The 14,941-nt window shown below is 42.4% G+C and overlaps 1 long non-coding RNA gene across 4 annotated transcripts in view; it reads right to left on the bottom strand.

Moving 5' to 3' along the window:
- Window positions 1–14,941, bottom strand: part of LOC310763039 — a 42,150-nt gene that overhangs the window by 921 nt on the left and 26,288 nt on the right. For all 4 annotated transcript variants that reach the window (XR_014548413.1, XR_014548414.1, XR_014548415.1 and 1 more), the window contains exons 4-5: window positions 2,061–2,439; window positions 1,544–1,631 (exon numbers count right to left, since the gene is read on the bottom strand). This is a non-coding gene — a long non-coding RNA (uncharacterized lncRNA). The remainder of the gene's footprint in view (window positions 1–1,543; window positions 1,632–2,060; window positions 2,440–14,941) is intronic.

Genomic DNA, 14,941 nt, shown 5'->3' with positions numbered 1-14,941 from the left:
ATAAAAGCAGAAATGCTCTCCTTTTTCATTCCTCAATCCAAATACATCCAGGAGGCAGCCTCTCACGCTGTGTCTTAACCTGCCTTTTGCAGCTATAGAAGAATACAGATGGCGGTGGCTTGAGACATTTTCCTTTGTGCGGTGCGTCTTATGCAAAGTGGGGATAAGGAGAGAGGAATGACGGCAGCAAACTGCACAGGCAGTGTAAAGAGAGACATTCTAACACAGAATGAATGTCTTCCTGATTGCATTGAGGTTTATAACGCTGTGTGCTTTTGTCCCAGTGGGTGGTGCAATTGAGCTAACCTTCCCAGCAGACCAGTTTTATTACAAGAGATACCTTATTAATTTAAGGGTGGGGGGAAACATAGAAAGAAAAAAATAATAATAAACACCCATATTACAAATTGCAGGTCATTATTTGATACAGCTGCATGGCTTTAAGAAAGGATGGCAGCTGGAACATTAAAAGGGAATGCCACTGCTAAACTTGCTCTGGCCAATTTGCTTCTCATTAGCTCTCGGGTTTTGCCCCCTCCTTTTACAAACATGAATTATGCCTGGATTTTCCATGATTAACTTTTTTTTTATAGAGATCACAGTTTTTGTACTTGGCTGCAGTACGTGCAATGTTTTCTTTACTATCAAAAACAAGCCCTCACCCCAGCATTTCTTTCTGATTCCCAAAGCAGGTATGGATTTGAGCTTGGGGTTCATCGATGGGTCCACTGAAATTCTGGAACTGTATCTGCATAAAAGCTGGTTTACTAGTAATTCTCTCCCCCCAGTGAACTCTGGGAATTGTAGTTCAGGGGTGGGTTAAGGATATCCAACAGAGGATTCTCAGCATGCTTAAATTTCCGTTTGCTTCTTTCTTTGTGGGACTCTAGGACCACATATGCACCTTGTAGAGTTCCCCATGAAGTGGGACTGGTTATTAAACCACTCTGGAAACTAGCTCAGTGAGGGGCACAGGGGTCTCCTACCAACACTTGGCACTCAACAAATTACAGGGTTTTGTTTTGTTTATTCACTTTCACTTTTAGTTTGTTCAATTGAAATATTCTCATTTTTTTTTTAAAAAAACCCCACAAACTAAAATTCCCAGGATTCCTTTAAGGAAGCAGCAACTGTTAAAGTGGTATATGAGAGCAGTGGCAGACCTTGGGGTCTCAAATTTCAGCAGCACCCTGTGCAACACCAAAATTTGGTCTCTCCCCCCGCCTTTGCTTCTGCACATAGTTGCGGTGCCCCCAACTCTCTGTGCCCAGGGCGACTGAACCGGTTGTGCTCCCCTAAATCCACCTCTGATGAGAGCTTTATATGTGTGGTGCAAATGTGGCTTATGACAGCTGAAATGCTGCAGAATTGGTATTAGCTACTGATGTAAACAGACTTATGAACTGTATTACATAGTTATAGTGCCCATCAAGTTATGTGGGGTTGTTGTTAAGCTTTGAAAAGGAATCACACTCTACCACAGTCCAGGTCTGATCAGCGTAAGACTTCCACTGTCTCTTAATTCCTTGCAGAGATAACTTACCAGGGAGTTTCACAGGAGCTGTCCAAGGTACTGAATGCTTGACAGGGAAAGTGCCTGCGTTCACTGTGAGCCTCATGCCTCTACAGATCTGAACAAGTCAAAAGAAGAAAAAACCCCATTAAATTGTGGGGTGATGCTGAGGGGCTATGCGCACACATTTCTTGCAGTAGGGGTACCCTGGTTGTAGGGTTGAAACTCAATGGTAGAGCATCTGTTTTGCATGCAAAGACTTCTAGGTTCAATCTCCAGGTACTAGCCTAGATGGACCAGTCACCTGATAGCTTTGTATGGCAGCTTCCACCCACAATTCCCTGGCCAGAGGTGGCTTGCTTTGTAAATAAACATCTCCTAACCATCAAGTGCTGTTGAGAAAGCATCTTCAGTCAGCTCTAGAAACACTATCAGTATTCCCTAGGGAGAAAGCAAGTGATCCAAAAGGCAACCATCTCTTCACTTGATGCAACACTAGAGGATTTCTTTGTTAATAGATTGAAAGTGGGGAGAGTACTCTTCTTACCTACTCTGCATGTATGCTAAATGGGTAGTTAATGTGAATGGATGGAAAGTGTACACACCTTCAGAAATCTTAACATTAGAGGATGGTAGAGCGATGCTCCTATCTGATTAAGCAACAGGATTCCATTGATGGTGTGGCACAAACTGATAGCAAACCTCAGAGACCAACATGAATTGTGCAGGAGGTATCTGTGGGACAACAAATATGTTCTGTGAGATTGAAATCTATGCTCCACACAAAATAGCATCTGTAGAGTTACACTGGATGACTCTGTTATCTCCTGCCCTCTTGGGTACTCCTTGCTCCAGAGAATCTCCTACACGATAGTGGCATTATCTTGTTCCTGTAAAAGTAGTCGGCCTCACCATTGCCTGTGTGTCTGCATGTGAAAGAGAGAGGAAGAAATAGAAAAACAGAGTGCCCACAATATATCTTGATCAGATTATGTAAAATGATGGCAGTTCCATCGTCTACTTTTCAGATCTTATGATGTAATGTCCTGTTACAACATACAGAGGTGTGTGTAATAAATGCCTAGATCAGCCCCCCCTTTTCCTTTAGGAGCGAGGAAGGGGCTATGGCACAGAGGCTCAGTAAATTAGGTTGACTTAGAAAAAATAGGTGCGGGTAACATTTATCATGAAAAAGTTAGTACATGGTTTCTACCGTCCCTCCAGATCAGCCTTGCCCTGCAGTCGCTTCCCTGTCCTAGGGGCTTGGGCTCCTCCATGTCTTTTGGGTGAGGAGATCTGCTGGGCATGAGATCCAGCAAAATGGAGCTGACAGGCTGGAGGCAAATCTCCCTGCTTGGTTTCCTTTCCTGGCCAGCAATCTATCTATGCTGCCACAGATTTTTCTCTTCAAGTGGGGATATATTCCCTTCTATCCATTGAAAGGAGAGAGCTAATCATGCCACATGGGCATTGGGCTAGCCCTCTGCTTTTGAGGATGAGCTGCAGAACTAGGACCGTACTGTCTTATTGCTGTCCTCACCCACCAGGTTTGTAGATGTCCCTACAGATAGTCAGCAGAAGTACTGAACATTCTTATTGCTAGGCACAGAGATGCTGTAAATAACCAGTGGTGGTGGTTGGATATTGTTGTTGTCGTCGTTGCGACCATTCATCTGTCTTGAGAAACAATGGACTGCAACCCTGGGAGTGAAGTCAAAACTCCTGTGTTTGCAGCAGTGAAATGACTTCCCTAGGGCAGAAGCCCACGCAGTGTTTATGGAGGTCCTGGGCTGCCTAGATGACAAGACTCTGTTCTCAATCTTGCTCGTGTAGTTTAGCACCAGCTTGGCCGCAGGAGTTGCTGGAAGTAGGTGTACAAGGCATCATCAACAGAGGCACGCTACTCCAGATTTGTGTAGGGTTTACTCCTTAGCATTTTCTTCTCCAGAAGATATCCCACAAGACAGCGGAGGTTTAGGAGCAGAGTATTCCTTCTCCAAGGTGGGCTACCTTCCCATGTTGACGGGTCCCATCTGCTTCCCACTACCCTCTGTATCATGTGCAGAAACTGCCTTCTTGACCATTGGACCCACTATTGGCCTTGTCCACTCAATCCATCAGAGCCTGTCTTCACATGCAGAGAAGTCCCTGACTCACCAAGGGTTTGAGACCATTGGCTACCCTCACCTGGTTTAGCCAGCCAAAGCCATTCCTGGACTGTGGCTGCTGTTGCACGCTGACAGCTTCTGGAAGCCACAGGTAAGAGCTAAATGCAGGGTAGAGACCAAAAGTGGACAAACTTCCTCAGAAGGAGGACATGTCCCCCATCAGAGGTACCACCTCTCCCCTAACACCCCATACACACCTGATGTACACCATCAGGATCATGCTTCCCAGTAATGCTTGATCTCCCAAAGGATGGATGTGTGCTTTTGAATGAAGAACAATAACGCTGATTGTCATGGTATACTACTTTGAGTCAAATGTATAGGATTGTAGCCTGAGACGCTTTTCCTTCTTAGTTTAGGGTGTGGAGGGAGCATCTTACTTACGGTAAAGTCAATTGACAGATATCTCTGTTTTTCCCTTTGAGAGGAAAAGGTATTTGTCTGGTTTTTCTTCTTCATACTAATATGGTCTGAGTATAAGAAATAGCCCAGCCCGGCAACAAATACAATCCACGGGTCTTCCACTCATTTGTGTTAGCTCTTAGGCGGGAAGCGTCTGTGCTTGTGAAAGGGGAGCATGATGATGAGCCATTAAGCCAGCTGCAGATAATGATGCTTATACAAACTGCAACAATCGTTTTGATCACTGCACTGTGAAAACCACATAGGTGGAAATATCCATAGCTATGCTTTTACCTCTCTGTCTACACATACACGCCAGCAAGCTCTGTTTCCCATGAAAGGTCATTTTGCCTAAAGCATTTCTTGATTTCTCGAGCGGGTGAAAAATAATCATGCACTTAGCAGGGATGTGATCCTTGCAAGATGAGATTTCCAAAGATGGCTGTGACAATCACAGCCTGTGTCTTCCAGGCATTTTGCACACATTAAGCCTCTGCCACAGCTAAGCAAACCAGTTTGCGCAAAGAAAGAAAAGAAATTGCCCGGACTATGTTGTCACTCGCTCTTCACTATCAGGCTGCAGCTGAAATGGGCACAGAAGGCCAAACTCTCAGCTTGATTCGGAATTGGGCTCAGCTAAAGCTCTTTTTACATGTTAAATATGCAAAGGCGGCTTCAAGTGATTATTGGGCATCTGGGCTGCACCACTGCCCCTGCCTCCAAGGGCACACAATGTCATGCAGCTCCTTTGGACACACATTGAACAGTGGTGAAGCCTGTGCTCATAGACTTTCCACATGAGGTGGGGCCCTCTAGTGTAATCTTCACTCCTGCAGACATTCACAATACACGGACACTGGAGGCAGGACCAGGGAAGCTGTATGATTTGAGTGGCAGGAGCAGTGGTGTGGCTCTGTTTTCCCTTCATCATGTGGTCTTCCCCTCATGTGTGAAGGGTGCTCTGATCTGGAGTGCACTTACTAGGCAGCAAACTGCATTGAGCTCAATGGGACAGTTATCCAAGCGAACAAGTATAGGGATTGTTTAGCAATGCAAGTTGTTTTTTCTTCCAGAAAAATGTTTCTGGTTTCCTCCCCAAGCACAATTCCAAAATCCAGAAACTCTATTGCGTTCTCAACAAAATTATTGGTAGCATGAGGGGACCTTTATGTGTCTCTCTTTTGTTTTCATTCTTAATTATAAATGCTGTAAAATGACTACGTACACATTCAATAAAGCAGAGAATACAACACATAGCTATACACAGTATAATGATAGCAGTTCCAAAGCAGCTCAAAAAACCATCCACAGTGTGTTGATTAAAACCCAAGAAAATAGGATAGTTTTTTAACCACCTGCCTACATTATATGAAGCTGGTGCTAGGCAAATGTCATTTTACATGGTCTTAAAACACTGGCAGTCCTTTATGTGTCTGTCAACCCCATTGAGCCTCTGTCCTCACAGTGCCACCTTCCCTTCACCCAAAACATGCCTAGCAGTGAAGGCAACCAGGAGGCATCCCTGTGAGACTTCTCTTTCCCTTTGGTCCCTGGTTAAATGAAACGGCAGGGTGCTAGGTGCTGGAGATCCCAGGTCATGCAGTTTTCCAGGACATCTGAGTAGAAAGAATCTAAGACACCCTGGGAACGATACATCCGAAGACTCTGTGTGTATGGAATACTGCTAAGCATGCTCATAAGTGTCCTGGATGCAAGGTTTCCAGGAACATGCACTTCCAGGATGCCTAATATCCCTATTTAAAAACTTAGGTACCCAGGAAAACATCTTCCAGAGCTCTTTGCACATGTTTAGAATTTGGTTTCCATTCTAAGCCAGGGAAGGATTTCTCAGGAAAATTGCACTCTATTTAATGAGTGGGCCTGGTTTGCTTAGGAAAAGGGTGCAGAATCTGTGGCTCTACAGACACTGCTGGACTAAAACTCCCATCATCCCAGGCCATTGGGTATACTAGCTGGGGCTGATGCAAGTTGGAGTCCAATCACATCTAAAGGGCCCCAGGTTTCTCATACCTTGTCTAGGAGCTTCGTAATTCCTTTGTAACAGAGCAAGTGAGATAACGTGGGCCATGACATGGGCCACAGATGCCATGACTTCAAAGCTGTCCCTTTGATATTTTAGTGGCACCTTAATAGAACAACCAAGGTTTATGGCAGTGCTTGTGTAGCCCCCATGATAGTTTCCTTTTTGGGAAAAACTGCTAATGCAAAGGAGAACTCAACTTTGCAAAAGTTAGCATGACCTCTGAAAAGGTGCTCCCTTTTGCGCCTTCCTTCTGGGAGGGAGCGTGGAACAGTATGCAAAATTGTTCGTGGTGGAAGGGAAGGAAATGCATTGGCTCACTGCCAAATAAAACAAGGCTGGTACTCCTTGTAACCACTGCAGAAATACAGGCACTTCAGCCAGGTGGTTTCAGCAATAGATGAATATGTTCCCTCTTATCCCCTCTTATTCAAAGAGAGGGCTTTGTTCACAATGTGTTCCCTTATTGGCTGAGATCACACAAAGAAGACAAACTGTGCATAGAGGCAAAGCAGTGCTTCTGAACAGCTAGCAAATATGTACATTTGATGTTGTCAGGCATTGTGGGACCTCTGGAAGCCCTACTGTCAAGACATTTTATCAAAAAAACATATCATCCTTAATCTCCCCTGTTTTCCCCCCTCCCCATAAAGTAACCCCCCTCCACTCCCCCCCAGACTTCCCTCAGCTCCTCTCTCTGGTTTATCAACAAATGTTATTCTCTGCATGTTACAAAATTGTATAGATCCTTAATTTATCCAATTAGCTATTGTCAAAAAATGTTTGTGAGTGTTTATTCAAAACCTGCCAAGGATTCCAGTTCATTTTGTTGTTTCTTTAAGTACTTTGTAAAAGGTTCCCATTCATCTTTAAAGTCACAGTTATCCTTGTCCCGTAGTTTGTGTGTCAATTTTGCCAATTCTGCTTAGTCCATCAGTTTTTCTTGCCATAGTTCTTTTGTCGGGATTTCCTCGTTCTTCCATCTTTGTGCAATTAAGACTCTTGCCACCGTTGTCGCATACATGAAGATATTTTTCAATTTCCTTGGCAGGTCTTTTCCTACAGTCCCTAACAGAAATGCTTCAGGTTTTTAAATAAATGTTAGATGCAACATTTTCTTCAATTCATTGTATATCATTTCCCAAAACTTTTTAATTTCATTACAATCCTACCACATATGGTAAAAGGTCCCTTCCTTTTCTTTACACTTCCAACACACATTTGAACTGGTTTTATACATTCTTCCTAGCTGCACTGGTGTTATATACCATCTATACATCACCTTCATATAATTTTCTTTCAACAAGGAGCAATCTGTAAATTTTAAGTCAGTTTTCCATAACCTTTCCATTTAATCATAACTGATTTCACCTCTTCGTCTTTCGTCTCCCATTCTAGCTGGATGCTATACGCAATAATTTAACTTTCCCTTCTACCACTTCCCTTTGAAACTTGGATATCGTATAACTGAATCCTTTCTTACTGTCTTCTTTGTTTGTTTCATGTAATTGTCGATAGTGCAACCAACTCTGAAAATGATATTTTATCTCATCATAATCTCTTTATTTCCATTTTCCATCTTGGTCCTATAACAAGTCAGCATATGTAAGCCATTTTCCTTTCTTTCCAAGTAGTTTGAGCAGTAACACTTCATGTGGTGAAAGCCACCAAGGAGTCTTTTGTTTCAATAAGTCTTTGTATCTCTCCCATACTCTCATTAGTGATTTCCTAATTATATGGGTAAAAACTTCTGTGTACCTTTCCTTTCCTATAGCTTCTGGCTCATTTATGACTGGGCTACTGAAGAGAGGCTACCCTGCTCATGAGCCTAAGTGAAGGCTTGGGTTGTAAAAATGCTCAGCTCAATGCAGAACCTAGGTTAAAAACTACAAAACAATGGGCCAGCCTGGCAGCTTCCTGTAGCAGAAATAGCAAGGCAATGAATTCTCCGAGACTTCCTGACCTCCTTTGTGGCAGAGAAAGGGTAGCAGGGGCTTACTGCTATTTCCAATCATCAAAAATAACACAGAAGAAAAATGTCTACAAAAATGTGGGGGTGGGGGGAGAGAGACACCCCGGTCGGGGTGGTATTTTTACATTTGCTAGTAAAACGCCCATCATTTTGAAGGGTGGGATGGTAGTAGGGAGAAATAACAGAGTCTTTTGAAGAAGCAGGAGACCTTTTAGCAACTGGTGGTGGTAGAGATCAAGGAGTGAAGGTCAGAGGCAGGGGTGTATTGAGAATAAGACTGGGGAGATGAGGGACAAGGGTATGGAAGACTTTGAAAGCAAGGACAAGCAGCTTGTACGATAGCAGCATTTCTCAAACTTGGGTCTCCAGCTGTTTTTGAACTACTGTTCCCATAATCCCTGGCAACTGGTCCTGCTAGCTAGGGATGATGGGAGTTGTAGTCCAAACACAGCAGGAGACCCATGTTTAGAAAACACTGTACCACAGGGATAGCCAGCATGGTGCCTCCCAGCTGTTGTATTACAAACTCCCATGAGCCCCAGCCAGCATGGTCTATGGGCAGGAATTATGGGAGTCATAGTCCACAATATCTAGAGGACCTCATTGGTGATTTCTGTTGTACTTGGATCCAGAAGCAGTCAGGAAACCAGTGCAGGGATTTATTCAGGGCCAGTGGGATGATTTTAGCATGAGAGGGCTGGATAATCAAAAGGGAAGCAAGGCAAGAGAATAGAAGTCAAGGGAGGAGAAACTTGCAGTAGACTAAATGAGAGCGGAGCTCTTGCTGATGGGGCAGAGATGCAAGGCCATATTATTTTCAATGCTTTGGAGGAAGATGCAACATTGCTTGTTGAAAGGTTGGTTGTGAGGAACACAGGAGACAGAGGTTGAAAATAAAGCCCAAGCTACATCTCTGTTGAACAGGGTGGGTGGTAACATGGCTGGTGAATAAAGGGAACAGGTTCATCTCTGTGGTGGTCCCTGCTTATGAAATTCTCACCTGACACCTACATTACTACCTACATTCAGTGACAGCTGAAAACCATTTATTCTTCCAGGCTTTTTAAATGTTTAAACTCATTGCTGCTAGCTTTTAATCTCCTCTTTTATTTTTATTGTTTTTAGAGTTGCTAATGTTTTCTGTTATGAAATTTGTTCTATTCTTTTATTGCATAAGCTGCCTTGATGCTTATTTTGCAAAGTAGCATAGAATAATATTAAAACAACACAAACAATTATCCTTTCCTTCTCTTTGGCTTCTCCTACCACTTTCTTACACCCCCTAATGCTGACAGCTTAAAAATAAATGTGTTATGTAAAATATAAAATAAAAGCAACTTTCCAATCAAGATTCTGCCTTCCCATTCCATCCTGTCCCATTGAAATGAAAAGGCCACACTCCCCTCTCCTCACACACTCCAAATAACCTATCAAATAACCCCTCAAATCTACCCAAACTCTTTCCCTTCCAGAGGGGAAGCCCTGTTGTGCTAATGGGAGTCCTTGCACTGGCTTCTGCTAAGGTACCAGCTGGTTGAATCTGGTCCTAAGTATTAAAGAGCCAGAGTAGCACAGCGACAAGAATGTTGGACTTGAATTGGGGAGAACAAGGTTAAAATGGTAAAAAGGTAAAGGGACCCCTGAGCATTAGGTCCAGTCGTGACCGACTCTGGGGTTGTGGTGCTCATCTTGCTTTATTGTTCAAGGGAGCCGATGTACAGCTTCCGGGTCATGTGGCCAGCATGACTAAGCTGCTTCTGGTGAACCAGAGCAGAGCACGGAAACACCGTTTACCTTCCCGCCGGAGTGGTACCTATTTATCTACTTGCACTTTGACGTGCTTTCGAACTGCTAGGTGGGCAGGAGCAGGGACCGAGCAATGGGAGCTCGGCCTTCTGATCTTCTGATCGGCAAGCCCTAGGCTCAGTGGTTTAACCCACAGGTTAGCCATAAATCTGACTGGTTGACTTTGAGCAAATCACCATCTCTCTTGAGTTTTGTGTGAGATAAACAGGAGTCTGGGGATAGACATCAAGCATGTTGCCATCAGACATCAAGCCTGCTGCAGGATAAAACTAACAAGGTAACACATAAATTGAAAAATTCACATTTTTTTAAAAAAACCCACACATTCTTGGAAATGTAAATATTTTTACAGTTAGGAGGTAGGAATAATTGTTTCTCTATTTCTGCGTTTCCTTCCATTATCAGGAAGTACCAAAAGCATATTTTGTCATCAAGGGACAAAGCTGAAAATAATGTGAATAGTTGGGCCTCTGGTGATAATTCGCTTCCAATTCTTCTTGTGAATTTTAGCCCTTCATACCAGGCAAGAGCTTAACTATAGTGCTTTGCTTCAGAGATGTTCAGGAGCAATGGAGCGTGCCAGACTATATTGGAAATTGGAACTCGGCTGTTGGCCTCTTTCCTTTTTTTCTTTTTTCCCCCTTTTCCCCTCCTGACGCTCGTCCTATTCAAACAGTAAATTTACTATCTAATCACAAGTTGCCATGTCATTCTAAACAGACTAATGCAGGGGCTTCAAGTGATGTATAAAATCATCTAACAAGACTGGCAGCCACTAAAATTACCCTGTGTTTGCTTTGTCATTACCGAGGCAGCCTTTGATTCTGAAGAATTAGAAGCCTTATTTGCAGTTCAGCACCTCTTGGCGTGAACAGCTACAGAAGGTGCACAGCAATTGAGGTGTGGGTGAGGAATGGATCTCTCCGGTGGAGAGGGTTAAATCTGGATTCTGGAAAGTGAGCCTTGCTGCTGTGCTGATTGCTTGACCAGGTTTTTGAAATGCAAGGAAATGCTTATTCTCAACAACCTTGCACAAGATCATATGTGTCCATGGTACGCGGCTGAAAGTGAATATATGGCACCTGAACAGGAATCCTTATTCACTCACGAAGGTGAATAATTTTTCATACTCATTATTTTACTCTGCCCAGCAGTATGTAGCGCTGCAAGACGAAACAGGAAAGATTCACACCCATCTGGCTACTATTAAAGATGAACTAACGGAGAATTTTCCACCAGGAAGTGACCTTGTGGCTAGACTTCCACATAAAAGTAGGTTCATAAGAGTGGACGTACATGAGTTATGAAAACTTGAGGCTTACTAAATACAAGTTAGCACATTTTTACCATAATATCATTCCACAAGGAACTCTATGAAGACCCCATTGCCTTTCCCTCCACACACTGACATGGGACCCCTTCCTCATGGTCGAGCTTTTGGGAATTGTGCATGAATTAATCCTATAGGTAAGGCAAATCACCTGGGTCATTCTTGCCTAATCAGCACCCTCCCAAGGGATGGGTGATGCTGATTGGATGGGGAAGTCACATGTAATTCACCTTGCGCACATGGTTATTTATTGATTAATACACACTCCCCTAGAGGACTGAGATGGAGACTAAAGAGGTTTCCTCTTTTTTTGGTGGAGAAAATTGCCAGACCATTTCACCTTTTCTGTTTTTTCAATTTCACAATATAAATAAGTATTTTGTTTTGGTAATGAGAAAGAAATGAAAATTTGAATCAACGATTGAGACTGGTTACAAAAGAAAAACAAAGAATAATGAATGGGGTGTGTCTCTGTTATCCTATTCACGCCCATTCAGCATTCGTTGATGGAGGTTATTTTCTCAGAAGTCTCTCAAGAGCTTTATCCAGTTTGACCTGGAGTCTTACATATTAAGGGGTGCAGAACAGGACTTGGCTTTGGAAAAATGCATTGCGGGAGAAAGATATCTAATAAAAGTGATTGTGAAATCTTGTATACAATTTCATGAGAAGAAATTCTAATTAGTTCAATGGCTTGGGCTGACTTCTGAGTAGAGTAGACGCATAAAGGATTGCATTGGGAATGTGTTCCTTTAAGAATATTGCATAAGCCTGAGCATTGCCTTAAAAACACATTTAATTTTTAACAGAATGACACGTTACTCTCTATTACATGAAATAAATCAAGCCTGTATAAAAGATGCATAGGCTGACATTTCCCTACAAGATTAGTATTTGCATGACAAAAGCCAGCAGCAGTGGCAAAAAATAAACATTACAAAACTGATGTTGAGAGGAATACACACACACACACACACACACACACACACACTTGACACAAAGCAGCAATTCTAGACAAAATGAGGTTTTCCCCTATCACTCAACCATCAATTACCAGTTTCCAATTAAGTCTTCCCATCAAGAAAACAGTTTTTATCATTAATTTTTTTCTGATATGCCAAAGCAAACATTTGTTTGTTGACCAAACTTCAGCATCTTAGAGAAACACTTTACAATGAATCCAAATGCATAATCAAACATTCACTTCAAACAAAAATTGTTCACAACAGAGATGAGCTATTCCATCCTCTGCAAATAAAATTCCATCACCTTATTAAAATAGAATTTCTATGGATGGCTCACCTCAGCAGGGGAGCTTAACCAAACATTTACAGGGGCTTTATCATCACCACCACCCTCACTCATTGCATCATAGTATAAACTATTGTTTCAACTGGCCATCTACACCAATAGAAGATGCCTAGTTCTAAAAGTGGCAGAAGGTGGAAAGACACTATGAAGAAGCTCCTTATAGCCCTATAATATCATACCATTAGCTGATGGATTTTGGGGTTGTTAGCATAATTCCCCTAAAATGTAATTTAAAAAACCACAATTGCATGTGATTTCTTCGCCTTCCTCGTTGAGTGGCTTTAAATACTTCAATAGGAATACTGGATTTATTTGACAGCGACAAATGGATTTGTCATTCAGAAACATACCGGAAAGTAACAAAGGTAGCTAAAAATCTATTATTGCACTGACTGACATACAAGCAGATTATTATTGAGTGTTGCAGCTGTAAGTCAACATTATGTACCTAATAGGAAAGGTCTAGTTTAGAACCACAAAAGCCAAGAAAAATAACCCTGAACTTTGGAAGTAATTGTGGCTTTTGGATTTCTCCCCCCGAACCAACACAGATTTTGATCTGTGTGTAATTTTTAGTTTCCATTTATGTCAGAGTTGGCCAGCTGGAGGCCTCAGGTAGTGTTTGTTGTTTCTTCTTCTTCTTCTCTCTCTCCCCCCCCAATTTATTTTATGACACACATACACACATTAAACATAATAATAATAATAATAACAACACATAATCAACACTAAAACTTACAAAAAACAAAAACAAAAAAACAGAGAAATACAGCTAAAACATTTATGCAAACAAATGAACATCAATATATATATCATACTTCATTTTTTCTTTTTTTCCAATTGACTTTCTTCACCCTCAACACGGTTCTCTTTTCATTTTTGATAAACTGTTTCCTTCATAATTCCTTACTACCTCTCTTTCTTTCTGTTTTTGACTTACATACCTTCATTTATTTTGCGGAAGTTAATCAAAACAAGTCCAAGTATTAATTTGAGGGCACTGCTTTTAAAGATATTCTCTATATTTCCCCCAGTCTTTTTGAAATTTTTGTTTGGCTTCTGATAGCTTCTGTCAATCTGGCCAATTCAATATAATCCAACAATTTATCTTGCCATTCTTTTTTTGTTGGTGTTATTTCTTTTTTCCAGTTTTTGGCAATTAATGTTCTCGTGGCCCCTGTAAGCATAAAATATATATTTTTCCCTCTGGCTAGTGTTTGGGCACTGGTTGAGGTGAATGACCACTCCCCACATCAAATGGGGGGTGTCTTTTGCATGGTTGTTCACAGCCCCCCAGACCCTATGCTGCTCCAGTCTGGCTTTGCCCTCCCCAGGCTGGATACCTGGAGGTCTCCGCCTACCTCAGCCAATTGCCCAATCCCACCTGGGAAGGCTTTGCCAGGGGATTGGACGAGGTAGGCCCTGCCCACACAATAGAGGGTGGATCTCCTTTTACTGTTCCACAATAGAAAGTGTCCTTTCATACTGCATCACAGTGCAGTACGCTGGTTTGACATCAACTGATAGGAAGTGCCTAAAGAGGGTGGTGAATACAGCACAAGATATTATGGGCTGTCCCGTGAATCTGCTGGATGAAATAGCGGAAGAACATTGCCTCAGGAGAGTGAGGAAAATTCTCAGGGATGATTCACACCCTGGCTGGCACTTTCCTTGATCTCCTGCCCTCAGGCAGAAGATATAGAAGCATGATTAGTCGCACCAATAGGGTAAAGAACAGCTTCTATCCGTGGGCTGTTAGGCTGCTGAAAGAAAAGATAACAACAGGGCAACTGATTTTCGGGTTTGGTGGGTGTGCTTCAGTAAACGAGGGGAATTAAGACTAAGAGAGCCGAGTGGGGGGTGCTCGTGTAATCTCACTGTATACAAGTTGTACAAGTGACAATAAAGTATTTCAATTTCAATTTCAATTACAATTCAATCTTACCTGGGAATCATCAGTTGGCTCCAGAGAGTGAGTGTTGGGGTGAATGTGTATCTGCCAGATCCAAAGCTCTTGGCATTCCCCCCATATGCTCAAAGAACCAACCTGACAATATACCATCCCTGGGGCTGAAGTAGGTATTTTGCTCCCTCTCTCCCACCCACCTACTATGGCTATTGCAAAATGGGAGGACACAGTGCAGCAGTCACTCTGCTTACTGACTTTCCTCTCATCTTAATGCCTTAATGGTGAATTAAGATTACTCTGCTCGATCCCCCCCCCAATCTGTTTGAATTAAAACAACAACAGCCAACTGCGGGAGTGCAATTATGCACATGAGAATTAAATATATAAGCAATTAAAATCTAGTGTGTTGGCAATCAAAGGAAAAATACAGACATCAAGGAAAGAGAAAGTCACCTATTTGGAGAAAAAATAATAACAACATTTTAGATT

This window comes from Podarcis filfolensis (assembly GCF_964270895.1).
Source record: "Podarcis filfolensis genome assembly, chromosome: 5".
NCBI lineage: Eukaryota > Metazoa > Chordata > Lepidosauria > Squamata > Lacertidae > Podarcis > Podarcis filfolensis.
The sequence above is the reverse complement of the archived record's forward strand: the minus strand, read 5'-3'. Positions and strand labels throughout refer to the sequence as shown.